This window comes from Macaca thibetana, chromosome 1 (assembly GCF_024542745.1).
Source record: "Macaca thibetana thibetana isolate TM-01 chromosome 1, ASM2454274v1, whole genome shotgun sequence".
Classification (NCBI taxonomy): Eukaryota; Metazoa; Chordata; class Mammalia; order Primates; family Cercopithecidae; genus Macaca; species Macaca thibetana.
The window spans coordinates 75,803,174-75,822,960 of NC_065578.1; the positions used below are offsets into that span (position 1 = coordinate 75,803,174).

Genomic DNA, 19,787 nt, shown 5'->3' on the forward strand with positions numbered 1-19,787 from the left:
AGATATTCATGCACTGAAAAAGGCACATAGAATTTCTTTTAAGAGATGAGACACACCTTTTTTATGCTCCAATGAATTAGAAATTTCTCAAAAAGAATTTTAACAAATTTTCTACACACACACACACACACACACACACACACACACACACTCCTCATCTTTGTGGTAAGAGCCAAGATTCAGAATTTCAGCCCGAGAGATCTTTCATTTTCTGAAAGTTTATGAGCCTCTGCGATTTCACTCCTTTTAGAGTCATAATTACTGTGTTGCTTCCTAGTTGCTAACAGTAACCCTGATTAAAAGGAAGAGAAAAAAAGAAGAGATTGTCCACATACCAATATTAAGTGGCTTCACAAAGCGGGGCTGAGGAATATTTCTAACACATTTGTGGTAAGTACAACAAAGTGTGCAATTCACTGGGAAGCAGGACAGAAAAGATGGAAATGATAATGTCAAATAACTCACTTTACCCAGGGCTCCCTATGGGCAAGGCACATGCCAAGTCCTCCACAGGCATTATTGCATTTAATACAACAGCCCTCCAATGAGACACTTTTACTATAGCATTTTTACCCATGAAGAAACTGAGGTTCAGAGAAGTTGAATAACTTGACAAGAGTCACCTAGACTCCAAAGCCTCTGTTCTTAATGCTCAACTATGCTGCTGCCTTTTCTAAGAGAAGAGTAAAACGAGAAGTCCTGGGAAGACGAGTGATATAGTCTGGATATTTGTCCCTGCCCAAACCTCATGCTGAAATATAATCCCCCATGTTGGAGCTAGGGCCTGGTGGAAGGTGTTTGGATGATAGAGACTGATCCCTCATGAATAGCTTGGGACATCCTCTTTGTGGTAAGCGAGATCTTGCTGAGTTCACATGAGATCTGGTCATTTAAAAGTGTGTGGCACCTCCACCCCCACTCTCTCTCACTTGCTCCTGCTTTTGCCACATGATGTGCCTGCTCCCCCTTCACCTTCTGTGTTGATTGTAAGCTTCCTGAGGCCTCCCTAAAAGCCAACCAGGTGCACCATGCTTCCTGTAAACCATAAGCCAATTAAACCGCAGAACCATAAGCCAATTAAAACACTTCTCTTTATAAATTACCCAGTCTCAGGTATTTCTTTATAGCAATGGAAAAACAGCCTAATACAAAGCGGTGACTAACAACATGAAGACCAGAGTAAGCTTAGATCCACCCTGTGTTTATACAGGCTGGCCCAGAGCCAACACTTAATACATATTTGTTGAATAAATAAATGAATGGGTGAATTCAAGACAATGTAAAATAGTTTATGGGGCACACTGGCCCTTTGACCCCCACTAGTCATCCAGTCCATTCCAGCATCTATCAGTTGTCTATGATTCTCTAATAGAACAGGGCTTCCACTCCCAATGCACAAATTTGTGAAGAACAAAATGCCTACTTGACAGCCTCTGCCTTCTCTTTTTCTTTGCTGGGACTGCTATTTTCCAAGCCTGTGTTCTCTTCCATGCTGGCCATTGACTGTCCAGAACTGGCCATTGACAGTCCAGCAGGCCCAGGGCAAGCTCCGCTCATAAGATTTTTGTAATCATCTTTCTTCTTCCTTCCTTTTCTCTATTCCAGTCAGAATTTCAGCATTTCTAGAAGCAATTGCTTGTTTGCTTGTCTGCTGTCTTCTTCACACAGTAAGATATGTGAAGACAGGAGCTGCATCATTATTATATCTCCAGTGCCTGGCATCGTACCTGGAAAAAAGTAGTGGTTTAGTCAACATTTATTACTTAAATTAGTGAATGAATGCATGGATGGATGAGTGCTCTCCATTGCAAACATTGCTTATCAAGATTGCAGGTAATTGAGTACTATTACTATTAATTGTTATTATAATACTGAACTTATTTGGAAATGTTACTATTAGAAGAAACATATTTTCCAGGTGTGTGTGTGTGTATGTGTGTGTAAAACTATTATGTTCCTCATTTATTCAACAAATATTTATTGAGTATGTACTACGTGACAGGCACTAGGGTATATTATTATGTTATTGTTGACTATTATCTTTCACCTCCCCTTTAAATATTTTAGGAGAGTTCCCTCTCTCTCACCCTCTCTCTCTTCCCCTCTCTCTTTTTGCTTGTGGATGAAAATTCCAAAAGGCTCTATAATTTTCTGCATAATAGACATCCTGAAATGCCTTGAAGACATAAACATAGGCTCAATTAAGGAAATATGATTTGTAGTTCCATGGAATAATCAAAACTCTGAACTTGAGTTAATATTAAGCTTTCTCCACTTTCAAAGGTGGAGCCCTGCTTCAAGGAGGGGTCATAGGACTTAGGTGCATTCCCCGCCCTCTCCATGCTCGCCTCTTTTCTCACCTGATATGCCCAACTCAGGGCTGGACAAGAGGTGGGAGGGAAGAAAAGGGGATAGGACCTTAGTCTCACTAGTTCTTACTCGCTGTTGGTTCTCTGAGCCTGGCATATGGTTCCAGTTGTACCTGGTTGAAGAAGCTTTTATGTCCTCTTCAGAGATCTCCCACCAGACCCTTTCTTCTGAGGGTCCTTATCCTAAGCACATATTCTAGTCTAGGTGGTCTCTGGTGATTCTTCCCTAAGCCCCAAGTAGCTGGAGGGCACATACTCAGCCTTAGTGTAAATCTTCCAGACTTTCAGGCATGATGTAAGAAAATCCCACACTTGCTGTCTCACTCACATGGCTCTCATATGCTTCATGGGAAACAATTGATATCCCTGCCCCAACAGCCTCTGGGAGTTACGGGTCAGTTAGGCATCAGTCCTCTCTATCTCCTGACCTGAAAATAGCCCACAGACCTTTCAATGACCCTCTTGCATATCCCCTCTCCAGACCTGGGGTAGAAATAGGAAGGTGGAGATGGCTAGAGAGGCGAGAATTTTCTAATGAGATTCCTCACCTGGCCCTCCCGCTCACCACACTCTAGGCCTGCTTGGATTCTCAAAGCAGATAGTAAGTTCTAGGATCCAGAAACTTAAAAAAAATCTGCATTTGTTAGGTTGGCCTTGGAAATTTCCATTTTATTTTATAGTCTCCTTAGATCCTTCAATTTGGGGCACGTTATTTTGTATAGTATATGATATATACTTACATATCAGTATATATCATATATATGTTATATTTGATATATATTTATATATCATATATTTTACATATAGTGTGTGTGTTTCTTTGTATCTCGAGTGTTTTGAACACAACTTGTGGAATGCAATGATAAAATTATTTTGCTATCTCTCCCTTTAAAATATATTCAGTTCTTTCTCTGCTCCTGGATGAATACTCAACTTGGGCATTCTCAGAGCTTTTCTAATATCTCTTAGATAATAAGAAGGATTCCGGTCACTTAAATAATAAAATACTGTCACAATTTGATACCTGAAGTGTCCAGTTCTACGTAGTAGTCAAACCTCCCATCTTCATTTAAAATTACACCTACTCTCCGTCCTCCCAGTGGGCCTGCAGTCTGGGAATATGATGCATCTAATTTTTTTTCTTTTTCTTTTCTTTTTTTTTTTCTTTTTTCTTTTTTTTTTTTTTGAGGCAGAGTTTCACTCTTGTTGTCCAGGCTAGAGTGCAGTGGCATGATCTTGGCTCACCACAACATCCACCTGGGTGGATTCTCCTGCCTCAGCCTCCCGAGTAGCTGGGATTACAGACATGCACCACCACGCCTGGCTAATTTTGTACTATTAGTAGAGATGGGGTTTCTCCATGTTGGTCAGGCTGGTCTTGAACTCCCAACCTCAGATGATCCACCCACCTTGGCCTTCCAAAGTGCTGGGATTACAGGCGTGAGCCACCACGCCTGGCCAATTTGTTTTCTTTTTCTTGCTCCTCACTGCCCTAGCTAGCAGCTATTTATAGACAATTTTGAGTTGAAGCAAGAGGGTTGGAGGAGAGGCAAGATCTTACATCAACAGTTTTGCTGTAAGTTGGCCTCATGTTTTCTGGGTCTGGCCAATATTAAAGCTCTTTGTCTCATGGGATACTTTCAGAGGTTCTTTGAAATGCCCCCTCCCACTGCTGTGCTGGGAAACTTTCAGCAGCACAGTTCTCTTGATACACATCATGTATTTTCCTGACTTGTTTCCTACTTCTTCCACAGTCCCTAGGAATTGGGAGGTGGTGTTCACCCCTGGCTTCTGCATGCTGAGTTTTCAGTCTCCCATCTCAAAGGCCTCATTGAACAGGATGGAGTAAACACAACCTCATTCTGAGTGCCTTGTTTGTAGAGCCTGTGTTTAATCTAAGGGAAACATAAAACTTCTACTCCTAGAAACTCTAGGAGACACATCTGCCATTGTTACCACTGGAAGTGAGATGCCAGTTCACTATATCACCCCAGTTACAGGGCACAGATACCAAATTTCCAAGTGATTTTGTCAGAATCTCTTTCACTAGTAGAAGTGAGGGGGCAAGCACACTTTTGGAAGAGGGACATCAAAGTACAGTTCTTGCTAAAGAAATAAGAAATCCCCCCTCAAATTCTTTCTGCTCTCAAACCTTTTATATCCTCAGTGTGCCTGAATTGTCTGCAAACCATGTAATTACTTTTTGTTATTTCTTTTTCAAGTCCTACAGGCTGGCCTGTTTCACAGATCATTTTCATCTCTGATAACTGTGAGAGCTGAGTGTTCAGCCAAAATTTCCAGTTGAACATCCGGATATGTACACATTAGATACACACAACTGTCCTATGGTATCAGCAGCGTACATTGTTATTCCTATTTGACATATGAGTAACCTAAAGTACAGACAAGTGAAGTAACCCGCACCATGACTAGTTGGGTTTTCTCACTCCATGTCTTCACTCTTTCCCTGACTATGAGTTAACACATTGTCCTTTTAAGAATGGACTGAAGGTCCAGCAAGTGGATGCACAGAAGTAATCTTATTGGTTACTTTAGATTTTGCATAGGGCTACAAAATTACTAAGAAGTACTTACAACAAATAAATATAACATGCATTTGATGGGAAGTAAAATAAAATAGTAGATTTAATGATGGTTTAGAATAAGTAGTATTAAGTAACAAAATAGGCTGACATAAAAAGGAACAAAAAAAGACCGAAAAATATATGCATAGTAAAAATTAAAAGAAAAACATTGTCTATTATTGAAAATTAAGTATCTGGTCATGTGATAATAACAGCTTAATGTAGTTTGCCAATATTTGAAAGAAAACTGATTGACAGTAGCTTATCACCAATAATGAACCCCACACTTGTGCCATAGAAAATGTCTTGGGACACCAAACCACCCCCTACCCAACCCCCATGTTGTAACATCACAGTAATACAAGGAGGTGGATGCACAGACCTAATGTGAATGTGAAGTAGGCCATAGTATAGGACTACCCAGCATACATACAAGCCCACCCTGAGGGAAGTACTGAGCAAGAATCTAGGTGGGCTCAAGAGAATGAATAAAGGAAGGAGAGCAGGGTTAAATAAATATGTGAGATGAAGCATATGGTTTGAGAATTTTTGGGGTCCCACAGATCTATTGTAGGGTACTATTGGTAATGACACTCATGAACCATACGTACCTTCACCTGTTCTACTAACTAGCTGATTTTCTTGAGTAAAGAGGTCATCTGCTGGTGCCTTGGGATTGGTACTGCTTAAGTCATTTCTAAACCTGCATTCTTACTTCCCTTTAGGGTTGGACCTAGAAGGAGAAAGAGGAAGGACATGAAACAAAGAGTTGACACCTTCTTTTTTTTTTTTTTTTTTTCTTATTTTAAAGGTACCATTAGACCTATCTTATACTTCATTTGACTTTCCATCATGTTCAATTTCAGATTTTTTGTTCAATTGCTTATATCATTTAGCAACCTTTAAAAATTGAATGCTGCCTTTGGAAGTAAAGAACATCTGCTATAAATCTAGTTGTGCTGGAGATTTTTCAAGAAGCTAGAGAGGCAGATGCTGCCATATAGAGTTGGCAAAGTCCAAAAGACATGACTTACAGGCACACCAAGCCTAGGGAAACTGATGAGAAGTAGTGCTGCAAAATAACCCTTAGAGGAGGACTTGTAAAACAAAGGAATTTAGAGGATACTGGAAGTAGAAATGTAATCCAAGTATGAAATAAAAACACAAAAGCTACAGCTATAATACCTTCGCCTCTAGTCTCTTTTCTCAAGCCTACTCTTCATTACTGATTTTGCATCGTGATCTCAAAGTACTGATTCCTGATTTTGATTGGCCATTTCTCAAATTTCCCCTATTAATTTGGAATTTTCTAGTTTGCTACATATGGGCCTTCCTGAACCATACAAAGAGAATGCCTCTCTCTCTGCTTTAAATGGTATAACAGATATAGATGTGTTTTTAGCTCCTCAGAATAATAGAGAATACAAATGTTGGGTCTGATTTCTGTCTTATTATTCAGTTTGGTCTGAATTCAGGATCTGTTTAACATGTATTGATTTATCTGTTAGGCCCACTTTGTCATTTTAACATGCATATTGAAAAAAGAAGAGGTATTGAATTCAGTCATTCATATCTTTTTCAAATTGGAATCAACCTCAAAAATCTCCACAATCTGAAAATGTTCCTGTGGGTAGGGCCATTTCCTCAAGGGATATGAACAGGTTCATGAAGATGTCCCACACCTCCAGATTTGTTCCTCTTTTTCATCAGTGCTCCTTTCTGATCTTTGCCTGGGCCCTTAGGAGGGCTTTCTGCCATGTCAGTATCCTGTCAATTTCTACAACTCTATGAAGTTTTTCACATAGTAGAATATAGTGTCAAAATGTCTTGATGTCTTATTACAACCTTGACCCAATCTTGGCAGCAGGATTTCTGAACACACTCCTGGTGCCTTTTTCCTGATGCATTTATTATCCATTGTGAGAGCTAAATGATATCTCGACCACATCCTGTTCTTCCTAGAATCCATATCACCTTAAACATCTAGTAATCTCATTTTTGACATTCTGGTGGGGAAACCTATTTTTAGGTAAAGTTGCTTAGTTTTGTTGGAGGAAAGTTTGATTTTACAAAGTCTCTTAAGTTTCTTGAATTAGGTTTTCTAATCTACTTGTTCATTCACAAATATTTATTGAGTGTATATTAGAGTTATTCAGGGGAATAGGACTCATAGGATGTGTGCGTGTGTGTGTGTATATATATGTATATATATATATATGTATATATATACACACACACATTTTCCCTACTTTCTTCCACTTATTACCCTTGGCTGAAGCATGAAAATATATTTCATGTACACACACACACACACACACACACACGCGCGCGCGTAGGAAAAGATTTATTGTGAACTGGCTCATGTGATTATGGAAATTGACAAGTTCTAAGATTTGAAGTTGGCAAGTTGGAAACCCTGGAGAGCCAATGGTATAGTTCTCATTTGAAGGTTGGCAGCCTTGAGACTCTGGAAAAGCAGATGTTTCAGTTTGAGTCTGAAGGCTGAAAAACATGATGTCCAGCTCAAGGCAGTCAGGCAGGAGGAAATTCCCTCTTTCTCATGAGAAGGTCAGCCTTTTTATTCTATTCAGATCTTCAACAGATTGGATGAGTTATCCCTCATGTTAGGAAGGGCAATCTGCTTTACTCAGTCTACTGATTCAAATGTTTATCTCCTCCCAAAATAGCCTCATAGACATGCCCAGGATAATGTTTGACCAAATACCTGGGTACCCCATGAGTCAGTCAAGTTAACACATAAATTAACCATAACATGTACATACTGTGTGTACTCCAGGTACTTACTTAACAGACCCTTTTTAATGTTAATTTTATTATTATAAATGTGGCTGAGAAAACAGTATACTCTTCATAATATTGTTGCAAATGAATTAGGCAGATGTTTAAGGGTAGGATTTCTTGTTCTGGTGAGAAGATACGTATGACTGCCTTTGTCATCTCAAACAAAGATGGAAAAAGTGTCATGACTTAGGGTAGCTAATGGTAAGTACCATGGCAATCACTCCCTAAATTTGCTAGTTTAATTAAAGAAAAACTTATTTCTAACTTACTTCACTGTCTGATGAAGGTCAGGAAACTCTCCTACGTGTCTTACCTCCAAGTTGTAGAATTCAGGCCCCTTTCATGTGTTTAAATATAACCTTTTTTTCTTCCCCTCCAACTCCCCTTCCTAAAGATAAGCTTTTAAATCAATAGGTATCTCACAGTACTTTGGGAAGGAAGGTAAAATAAAGTCAACTCCAAAATTGTATATTTAATTGATTACTGACCTCTGTAATTTAAAAGCTGCTTGATCTTGGACAAATAATTCTTTTTCATTGATGATCTTGGAACCCAGTGGGAAAGAACTACAGATCGAAGTAGTAAATTAAATATTGAAGATGTTTTGTTACTCGAGGAATCTTCTGTTAGGTTGGTATAGCGGAGGAAACCTTCCAATTGAGTTTTGAGTTTAAGTAACAAGTTTTGCTCATCAAACTGGGCAATCTGGGCAAACCAATTAACCACTCTGGGCTTTAGTTTCCTCATTTGAAACTTAGCATGTTAGCCACACTGATCTGCTAAGATCACTTCCAAATCAAAATTGCAATTATTCTAGTGGGATCATCTCTTTAGATCTGCATTAAGGATGAGGTCTACTTGGAGGTGAAGGAATCAAGTAGAAAGATGTGAAATGGTTCCTCCCTCCATATGGAAAAATCTGCCTGAGATTTAGACAGACACTATTCAAAACTGTAAGTCCACTGAGCACCAACTGCGGTACAAAATGTTAAGTTCCCAGGTCTCATTTACGGAGTAGTAGCTGCTTGTTAGTTAGAAAATGCCAGTGATTCAGCTGGAGAAGCTGAGGCAGAAGGCAGTTATGCAACCATCACAAAAGGGTATAGGGGAAGCACTTGAACCCATATCAGGCATTCTGCTTCTGGTCAGATGTGACAGCTGGATTCAATATCATTTTAATCTTTATTCATTGTTTCAATCTGTTAGCACTGTTATAGTTCGGAGCTCCACACAGAATGCAGATTTGCTCAAATGACTTCCCAAGAACTTGTAGCAAGAGCACTTAGAGCCATCCTGGACAGACCCATGCTGTGCCTCACACATACACAACATCTTCAAGGGGTCATACAGAAAGTGCCTCCAAACCTCCCCACCCGCTTCCACTTTGCCACAACCCCAACAAAGGCCACCCATCTTGAAAAGGTTTGCTTTCCTGTGGAGTAGGAGGTATAATTAAATTGTGTCCCAGCAGTGAAGGTTCCTTAATGACGATGAGCCAAAACTAATTGTACTGATTTGTTTATCACTGGCTTAGGAGACCCATCAAACAAATGGACTGAGACTATTTCCATATTCTTATCTGTTGGATAAATGAGAAACAAATAACCTCTCCATATGTCTGCATCCTGAAGTCACTGCCCTCTAAGGCTGAGTGCTCTATGGCTTCAGGTGGGAGCTTTCTCCAAAGCTGGGGCCATTCTGCCCTCTGGCTTCTTCAGATAGGTGAAGAAAGCTGAAAATTTTGGTGTTCATTCTTTTATTTTTCATTTATTTAGAAGGATTTGTTTTTAACAGTTACAATTTGGATCCTTGCCAAAGGTGCCAGATGGCGTGTTTTCTTTGGGAGACCTGGTCATGAGTATTAATAACCCTAATTTGGAATTCTCTGTGGAAGAAGGAGCCACAAGATTTGGAGTGGGAGGAAATGTAGAATCACTGATATCAAGTGAATTCAGAGAAAAAGACTCTTAAATCTTGGTCACGAGTGAGGCATAACAGTAGGCAGGCAGCTTTGGGGGGCCACAGAAGGAGAAGCCTGATGTACCTGCACCTACCCCTCTTAGTCTTGGGGAGCCTTCCCAATCTATTGCTCTGCAAATTAAGACAAATAGAGAGGATTAAAGGAGAGCTCTGGACAGAGCCATAGCAACGTCCAGAGTTAGGTTATTGGGCCCAAGTGGAAAAGGATAAAATAAATGGCTTCAAGAATGTGAAGAAATTAGCTGCAAGAATGTGAAACTAAACAGTGGATGGAGGCTTGATCTGTGACTATTCGCTTTCACTGAGATGAAGGAGCAAAGCTCAACCTAGTCTTTAGAAAAGATTTAGGGGAACATAGAAAGAAAGCCATCATTGAGTTCGTGTTCTGCTCCAGTTACTTGGCTAAAGAGTGGTCAGGAGTGAGCCTGACATATATCGTTTCTTTAATTCTTTTGCCTAGCCCAAGAGGTTGGTATTCATATCCCACTTTGGAGAGGAGGCAGCTATGAATCTCATAGTTTAAGTGTCCAGTTAATGTTTGCAAATTGAAAGCCACTATTATCTGCATCAAAGCCCATACTCTTAACGGCTGAAGACTGATCTCTCACTCTCCTTCCTCATCTTTCCCATAGAAAGCAAGGAGTTCCATTCAGGACCTCTATGTGGGCAATATTGAAGAGCATGAGCCTTTCTTCCTCTCTCACTTGCCCTTACACTCTTCCAAAGGAGGGCCTCATCTGAAAAGGGAGAGAGCCTGAAGCCCTTTGACTGAACTGGTCAGGGGCAGGACCACGATATTGATACACACCTAGGCCACCCTATGGCTGAGTTCTCTCTCGTGCCCTTTACACCAATCTGTGTCCTGCTCCAAGGGCCTTGCCCCTGTGACTCTATGCAGTAAACAGGCCACACAGCTGCTTCTGGTAGCCCAGGCAGAACTCTGAGCAGAACCCTGGTCTCTGTTTCGGTTTGTACCTGGTGGTTGAGTCAGAGATGTAAAGTCCCAAGATTTAAGTTTAGAGGAGGTGGTCAGAGATCCTTTCATATTCCCCAATTCCTTTTATCATAAATACAGCTGATGCTCTATTTTGATCACCAATTTGCTCTTTCTTTTTATCCTCAATTGATTAGATTCCCTAGGAAAAGAGGAGTGAGTGCATAGGTATTTTTTCTAAACACCAATCTCTACTATTGATGAGACACATGAGGAGCTTTCCAAATGCAAGGGTCATTCAGGTGACCTGATGGCTTATGGTGACTGGGATGGTTTAAGGAGAATTTTGATTAACAGGAGAAAGAATTTTTTAGGAAACCTCTAAACTTGTTTGAAGCTGATTTAGTTGATTCTGCAAAGCTGCATTATTTTTCACCTAATTGAAGAGTTTATTTTAGAGGTATTCATCTTCTAAAAATATTTCACCTTTAACCACCATTTTCAGATATAAACTACTTTATCATTTATGTGGACTTTGAGGAATTAAGAGCTTTTGATAAACCTTGCCTCATTCGATTCTCAACACAGCAGGAAAAAAAAAAAAAAAACAGAGGAAGAAGAGAAAATTTCCTCTTTGTAAAGGAAAATATTTACTTTTAAATGACTTGTCCAAGGTCACTTGGCTGGAAAGTGTCTGGGAAGAGACTCTGCTTTTCTGTGTTCTGAGTTGGCCTTAAATTATCGCAACACTTCACATACAAAAAAAAAAACAAAAAAACAAAAAAAAAAAAAACCTGATACATTTGATTATATAAGAATTTAAGTCTCCTGCACAGCCATAAATATTAATTAAACAATATAAGATAAATAACAAATGGGGGAGTAATTTACCCCACTAGACAACAGGGTTAACTGTCTTAATATATAACAAAATCTTTGAATATCAATAAAATATATAAAGAACCAAATATAAAATAGGCAACGAAGGAAACATGCAATTAGTCAATGACCATGAAAAGATGCTTAAACTTATATAGTTAAAGAAATGCCACTGAGTTACCATTTTTCACTAACTGGCAATAATTAAAAAGCTTGATGTAATGTTGGTAAGAATATGGGGAAAAACTGTTGGTGGGAGTATAATTTGAGACAGCTTTTCTGGAAGGGAATTGGCAGTATTTATTGTAACTTATTAGTAATGTCTACAATATCTGGTAGGGTGTGAACGTTGAGTTCCGTTAACAGAAATAAAGTATTCCTGGAGTTACAGGATGAAGCACTTATCAAACCACACAGAGTCCAAATCATGCAAATCAGAAAGCTTCCTCTCCAATCACCCTTTTAATCTCCTCTCTTAGCTTCCTCCACAGCTGGTCTTTTATCTTTCAGATCTTTCCCAGGTTGGCAACTTCCAGGTTCTCAGCTCTACTCAGTTCTCCTTTGGTAGGAGCCTGTTTTTTTATTTGGACCTTGGGCTTTATTGGAGGGGAGAGGTCCTTAGGACCTTCACAGTGAACATGTATACAGTAATAAAACATTTCTCTTGCTGATTTTGACTACTACTTATAACTCAAATGTGCTATGCTAATAGAACCTCCCTCTTAGTGTGCAAGAGAGAAAATGAAGGAGGAATGAAAAATTATAATCAATTACAATATAAATTGGCCCAGAATTGACAGATGGGGGAATCTATTCCATGGATGTACTTGCAACAGTGTCTGAAGATACATCTGAGAAAGTAATTGGAACTTTGTAATTGCAGAACATAAAATGTAAATAGCCATCAATAGATAACCGACAAAATAAAGCATGGTGCCTTTCTACCATGGGATACTATGCGGTCCTTAAGAATGGGGTAGATCTTCCATTATGCTGTAATAGAAATTTACCTAGAATACAAAAGAATCTCATCTTCTTCAACATGGAGATTTAAAAAAAATGTCTTTGGCCAACTTAAATGTGCATACTTTTAGAATCATAAATGAAATTATTGAATGTTTGCTATATTTAATTTATTAATGTAGTTACACATTCACATTTAAGATTGCATATCATATAACCTTTTACTTCAGAAATATTTCTACATTTTGCATTTCTTGAATCAGTATTATTTGAATACTTCACATACATTTTTGACATTAGTCTTTTACAAACTGGAGCTGCTTTCTGAGTCATCTGATACATATTTTTTCAGAGTACATTTTCCTTATTTCCATCTGTTACTTGAGATACAGCATTTGTTGACCCACATATGATGCTATCACTGGAAATTTTATCACAAACTACAAGTACCCATTCATAGAACATCAGTAAAACTGTTTTATTAAGATTCATTCTGTAGGGCTGTGTGCTAGATCTCACAACACAACTACTTATTCTGTTGCTTGGCAAATAATCTTTGAAAGGCTTCTTTTTACAATTTTAAGCTTGAAGCTTTTTGTCTTACTCCAAGAAGTAAAGACTCATCTGTGATAAATTTCTTTGCCCCTTTTAATCAGTGTCACAGGTGACCATAATAGGTATCCAAACTCATGTTAACCAAGATTGTTTCAGGCTAATGTGTCTTTCCCAAACAATAATCTTTAGTTCAAAATTAAGTAACAAAGAAGGCTTCTCATAACCTCAGAGATTTTGCAAAGACCTGGTGATAATTATATTTCTTTTCTGAAAGATAATTTTAGCAGCGTAACCTCATCATTTACTCAGGCATTTATGGAATGTATATAGATGTACACTCAAGTATTCAAGATATATTCTGAAGTAAAAGAACAAATTATAGAATAGTATTTACAGTGAACCCATTTGTAGAAAATAAAAAGGCTATACCAGTAAATGTTATCTATAATCGTATGTAACTACATATTCATAAACCATTCCTGGAATAATACCTCGTGATTACTCCTAAGGTAGTTGGGGTAACACCCCAGGAGGAGGAGGAAGACTGGTATGTTTTCTCTTTTTACCCTTGTTCCAATGTTGGCAGTGATGTATTAAATGAGAATTGGTTTTAAAATGCATGCCTTTCCTTTTCCTTTCTCCCCTCTCCCTCCCACTACAAGCTATTTCTCATTTGGAGTTTTGCTTGCTATTACCTTGAGCCAAATTAAACCAGCGATCTCCTGATGGAAAAGTCCAGAGCCTGTTCAATGACTCCAGCCCCTTTCCCATTCATTCTCCTCTGGAGCCATCACCAAAGCCCTGGTCACACTCTGTAATTTGTAAATCCTGAAATGGTGGTTTGCAAGGCAAATGATTCAGAGCAAGAGCTTTATCCCAGGAATTTATCCTCCTAGTTGCACAAAAACAAACACCAGGGACAAGAAAATTCCCCTCCTTCCTTCCTTCTTTCTTTCTTCTTCTTCTTTTTTTTTTTTTTTTTTTTTCCTGGGTAAAGGGAGCTAAAAAGCAGGAGAGGAGGTCAGTTTGTGGAAAATGAACTGAAGGAGGTGAATTGTAAGAGATGGGTCAAAGAAAGAAAGAAAACACATCTGATAAGGGAGCTAACTGCACTTTTTCCAAATAAATTAAACCAAAGATAGAGAGGCAGGCTATCAAGGAAGCCTAAATGAGGACACCTCAAAAGGAAGAAGGAGGAACAAAGCTTCAGAAGCTTCAACATAAGAACAAAGAGGAAGAGGAAGCGGTGTTTAATGAGTGCACAGTATGAAGCCAGAGCCTGACTGCTTTGGTTTGCTGTGAGAATCTCTGGCTAACAGTGCCTAAACAATAGAAGTTTATTTTTTCTTAAGACAAGCCATCTGGATATAGGCAGTCACTGGAATTGATTCAACAAATCAATGAAATCAGAGCTCCTGATCAGTTCAGCAATTTCTGTGATACTTTTCACCTCTTCAATGTTCCCACATTCTGAGATGGCTGCAGCAGCATCAAGCATCACATCCTCCCACAATCCACTTCAAAGCCTTGAGACAAAGGACAACACAGGCCAGTGTTGCTCCTCCTGTGCGCCTCTTATCAGGAAAAAAATATCTTTCTCAGAGCCCCACAGCAGCCCCCCTTTATATCTCATGGGCTACAGCTCTGTCATAAGCTCACCCTGTTCCAGGGATTGCCTCCACCTATTTGAGATCAAGGGATCTCTTCCTGTTACCTAAAGAAGAATTAGAGCACTGTTAATGAGTAAGAAAAGGTGACGTGTTGGAAAAAGCAGCCAACAACTTCTGCCACATTAAATAATCTCCATAAGCCACCTTTTGAGGTAACTATTATTATTGCCATTTGAATTAGTTTGCTAGGGCTGCCAAAGAAAAATACCACAAACTGGGTGCCTGAAACATCAGAACTTTATTGTCTCATTATTCTGAAGACTAGAAGTCCAAAATCTGGATGTCAGCAGAGTTGGTTCCTTCTGAGGGCTGTGAGGGGCAGATTTGTTCTAGACCTCTCTCTTTGGCTTGTTAATGATAGTCTTTTCGCTATATCTCTTCACATAATCTTCCTTCTCTGCAGGTCTGTGTCCAGATTTCCCCTTTTTATAGAGAGAGCAGCCAGATTGGATTAAGGCCCACCCTAACAACCAATGAAGTTAACAATTTTAACTTAATTACCTCTATACAGACCCTATCTCTACATTCTGAAGTTGTGGGGGTAAGTATTTAGACATATACATTTTAAAAGGGCACAATTCAACCTGTAACACCATTGTACAGAAGAAACAGGCTAGTAGAGATTAGATAACTTACCCAAGACCCCAGTAGCTCCAAACCTACACCTGCCTTACAACAAACTTGTGTTCTTTCCACCATAACACAAGAAAACAAAAGTTAGTACGTGAGAAATAGAGTGAATGAACAATATTAAAGTATTTCTAATGCATATGACAGAGGTGTAGGACTATTATAAGGATGTGTGGGCAAAAATACAGATTTTCAGCTAAAACATTTTCATTCGTATCTCAGTGTAGATACAGTTTAAATTAAGAGTTGTAGACTAAATAACATGAAAGGGAACTTACAAGTTGGGTGCTTTAAGCGCTACACAGCAAAACCAATGAAGCCAAGAAAAGAATTTAAGGAAGGGGTCAGAGAGGATAACTGACTGGCCGGCACTATCAGCAAGCAGGATTTGCCAAAGGGAAAGTCATGCAATGGCAACACCTCTCTCAGAGCTCACTCTCTTACCTTCACTTGTTTTTCCTGAACGTGTGTCCCATTGATTCTCACATACCTACAGACTTGCATCCTGACTGCCCAACTCCCCTCCATTTGGCTTAGCTCTGCTCCAGTCAGGCAGGAAGAACGCCCACTGGGGCCTGCTCATTTGCTTTTACAGCTTTACACCACTGCAACTTGCTATGCCTCTCTTTCCCACATCTAGGGCACCCTTTAGATAGGAACGCCGGGTTCATTCCTGCTGAGGTGTTACTGACTGGTAATAGCAAAATCTGTTCCTATCTTGCAGGATGAATGTGCACTTTTACAGAGAATACAGTCTTAATTCAAAGAATTCTTAATATTTTTTTTCCCACAAAGTGGGTAGTCTAATAAGATGTAGGGGAGAAAGAGCTTTGAGAAAGCTGGAGAAGTCTTGAAATCTGGACAAGTGTGTTAGACACTGTTAGTGACTGCCTGCTCTAAACATTCTGTTCATTGCAGTAGCAATAGTAGTAGTCAGCAGAAATGTGTATTTAGTCCTAATCAGGACTGAATAATCTGGAAAGTCTTTACAAACTCGGTTCAACCATCCCCTCTTCCAGAAGGCTTCCCTGACTACCTCTCATTCACCTTGGTTGTCCTCCATGGCATCCTCACAGTTCCCTATCCATCCTAATGCATTGTCATTGTTGGTTTATTGGACATTCTTCCCCAGGCAACCACAAACTTTTCAGAGGAAGGAACTAGCTTTTCTCTATATGGCAAGTACCAAGCCCAGAACCTGGCATGTTGCTGGTATTTGTATTAGGTTCCTAGACTGCCATAGCAAATTCGGTGGCTTAAAACAACAGAAATTTATTCTCTCACAGTTCTGGAGACCAGAAATGAGAAATCAAGGTGTCAGCAATGTTGGTTTCTTCTGGAGGCTCTGAGAGGCAATGTGTCCTGTACCTTTCTACTAAATTCTATGGCTGCTGACTACACTTGGCATTCCTTGGCATAAAGCTGCGTAACTCCCATCTCTGCCTCCATCTTCACATGGAATTTCCCTGTGTGTCTTTGTATCTGTTTCTTCTTCTCTCATAAGAACTTGTGATTGGATTTAAGGCCCACCCTAATCCAGGGTTATATCATCTAATGATCTTTACCTTAATTACATCTGCAAAGACCTTTATTCCATATAAGATCACATTCTCAGGTTCTGGGTGGACATATTTTGGGGAGCCACAATTCAACCTGATACAATATTGAATAAGTATCTGGGGAATAAATAAATGAACCGTCAACATGGTTCCAATATCTAGTGTGAAGAATTATACTTTCATACCACATGAAAGTAAACTGTATTTAAAGTATACAAGAAACCCAACTGATGTTTGAGGAACCTTTATATGCTTGTGTTAAATGATAAGACTAAATTACTTTGGGCTTTCACTGTATGGAGTCTTACATTTGAAATAACCTAATGTGTTCTTTGGCCTTGAAACATGATAGATCTTATTAAAGTGAAGTTTTATTATTGTAAGATTTATATTATTTTCTATTTGAGCTTTTGTAAACTATTAAGTAGTATTATCTATTAGTTTCAATACTAGATATTCAGTTATTTTAACAAGAAGCATATTAACAGGATCACACCCACTGTCATTTTTTTTCTATCATACTTCAGATGTGGCCTCATTCAAGGATAGAGTGTCAGAGGCTTCTAGTATTTCTCTCTCATACAGTACTTTCACACTTGGAACTCCACATACATAATGAGGAAATAGATATCTTTCCATCATAGTCCTGCTAAACAGAAAACAATTCTCTATTAGTTAATGTGGCCAAATATTTTCTGGTACCTAGTAGAAGCATTATTTTTAGTAGCGATATAAGCAGGAAATGGGCAGCCAAAGCTTTTTGTTTGTTTGTTTGTTTTTTGACACAGAGTCTCACTCTGTCACCCAGGCTGGAGTGCAGTGGTGCAATCTGGGCTCACTGCAGCCTCTGCCTCCCGGGTTCAAGCGATTTGTTGCCTCAGCCTCCTGAGTAGCTGGGACTACAGGCGCCTGCCAGCATGCCCAGCTAATTTTTTGTATTTTTACTAGAGACAGGGTTTCACCGTGTTAGCCAGGATGGTCTTGATCCCCTGACCTCGTGATCCACCCACTTTGGCCTCCCAAAGTGCTGGGATTACAGGCATGAGCCACCGCACCCAGCAACCAAAACTATTTTTAAAATGTGGGTATATGTCAAATAACATTTAGACATTAATCAAACTACGGCTTGTCCTACATCATCAATTACTGACACCACAGGGAATGATTGTCATTCACTTATAAATAGGTCCAAGCAAAACCTAGACAGGGCCCAGACTGGCAAGAGTCAGTCTGACTTTAGAAGGTTATTTCCAAAGAAGCAAAGATCTCAGTAAGTTTGGAAGTAGAATCACCTCAACATCCCTGGAGAAACAGATCTAGTCCCTCTGGCTGTGCATTGCTTGAAATGCAGTGTTGTATCATATATTAAAACACTGAAAATGGAGTTCAGCATGGAGGACCCTAGGCTGCACTATCATGAATCTTTCACCTTTGCTAATCTTAAAAGTCAGAAATAATTTTAAAATAGATGCACAGAGCAACGTGTGCGTGGGGAAAGTGGGTGCTGCTTAAATTTCAGTGCCAGGAACAGTGTCGATTTGACCATTCATACCTGTCAATAGCTGCTGAGGGTAACCTTATTTAACTGCAGAGAAAAAAAGATGAAATATGTTCAGCTCCTACCTTGAGACATAATCATTATTTAATAAGGTACTATATATGAAACATGGGCTTTATTTGACACATGATATGCTAATAAGCTCCAGAATATTGCTAGGCTCTTTGAAATGGAGGCTATGAGATCATGATAGTCAGTCACCTGCCTACAATACGTGTAGAACCCTTTAGTCTCCTGAATCTTGAGGCTTTTGCAAATTTATGTTAGCTGATGTCTACGTGGTGCGGGGAAAGCAACCATTTCTGGTACTACTGACATATGACAGAAGTGATATTGCAGTAAAACGGAAGAGAAAGAGAAGACTATTATTATCATGTGGTTATGAACATTCCTTTACAAGTCTCTGTGTAGACACAGGTTTTCCTTTCTCTTGGACAAATACCTAGAAGTGGAATTGTTAGGTCATACGGGAATTCTATGTGTAGGCCTTTGTGGGAGTGCTAGACTGTTTTTCAAAGCAGCTGCACCCTTGTACATTCTCACCAGCAGTGTATGAGGGTTCCAATTTCTCCACATTCTAACCAATATTTGTTATTACCTGTCTTTTTTATTATAGCCATCCAAGTGGATGTGAAGCGGCACCTCACTGTGGTTCTGATTTGGACTTTCCTGTTGGCTAATAATGTTGAGCATCTTCTCGTGCTTATTGGCTCCTTTTACTCCTTTACCTTGACTAGTAGGCTTGCCTTCGAGCAGCAGTTTCCAACCATTTTGGCACCAGGGACTGGTTTCACGGAAGACAAATTTTCCATGAGTGTGGTTGTGGGGGATGGCATTAGATTCTCATGAGGAGCGCACAACCTAGATCCCTCGCATGCACAGTTCACGATAGGATTCGTGCTCCTGATCTAATGCTGCTGCTGATCTAACAGGAGGTGGAGTTTAGGTAGTAATGCTCGCTCACCTACTGCTGTGTTGCCCAGTTCCTAACAGGCCAGGGGCAGGTACAAGTCTGTGGCCCTAGGGTTAGGGACTCCTGCCTTGGAGGAATTTGGTCCACTACTGTAGTTATATAATCGCAGAAAAATTTCAACATTCTAATCTCTGTGGACAGGACAGCTCCCAGAGTCTCCGCAGAAAGAAGGCGGCATCATGTTTGAAGTTCGGCACCTGGGACCCAGTATTGCTGCAGCACAACCCCCAGGAGTCTACCCCTAGAGCCCCGGTGTTGCTGAGGAAGGCATGGAAAGAAACTCCGGGAAGGGTAGTCAGAGAATGGAGAGGGCTTCACAGCAAGCACCAG

The 19,787-nt window shown here is 39.6% G+C and overlaps 1 protein-coding gene and 1 long non-coding RNA gene across 3 annotated transcripts in view; one reads left to right on the top strand and one right to left on the bottom strand.

The window, feature by feature from the left end:
- Positions 1-19,787, top strand: part of ST6GALNAC3 (ST6 N-acetylgalactosaminide alpha-2,6-sialyltransferase 3) — a 560,559-nt gene that overhangs the window by 410,955 nt on the left and 129,817 nt on the right. The gene's annotated exons all lie outside the window — the stretch shown is intronic.
- On the bottom strand, positions 1,588-15,841 carry LOC126963208 (uncharacterized). Its single transcript, XR_007728979.1, has 3 exons — positions 15,812-15,841; positions 5,566-5,687; positions 1,588-1,727 (listed from the first exon to the last, which is right to left on the bottom strand). It is a non-coding gene; the product is annotated as an uncharacterized LOC126963208 (long non-coding RNA).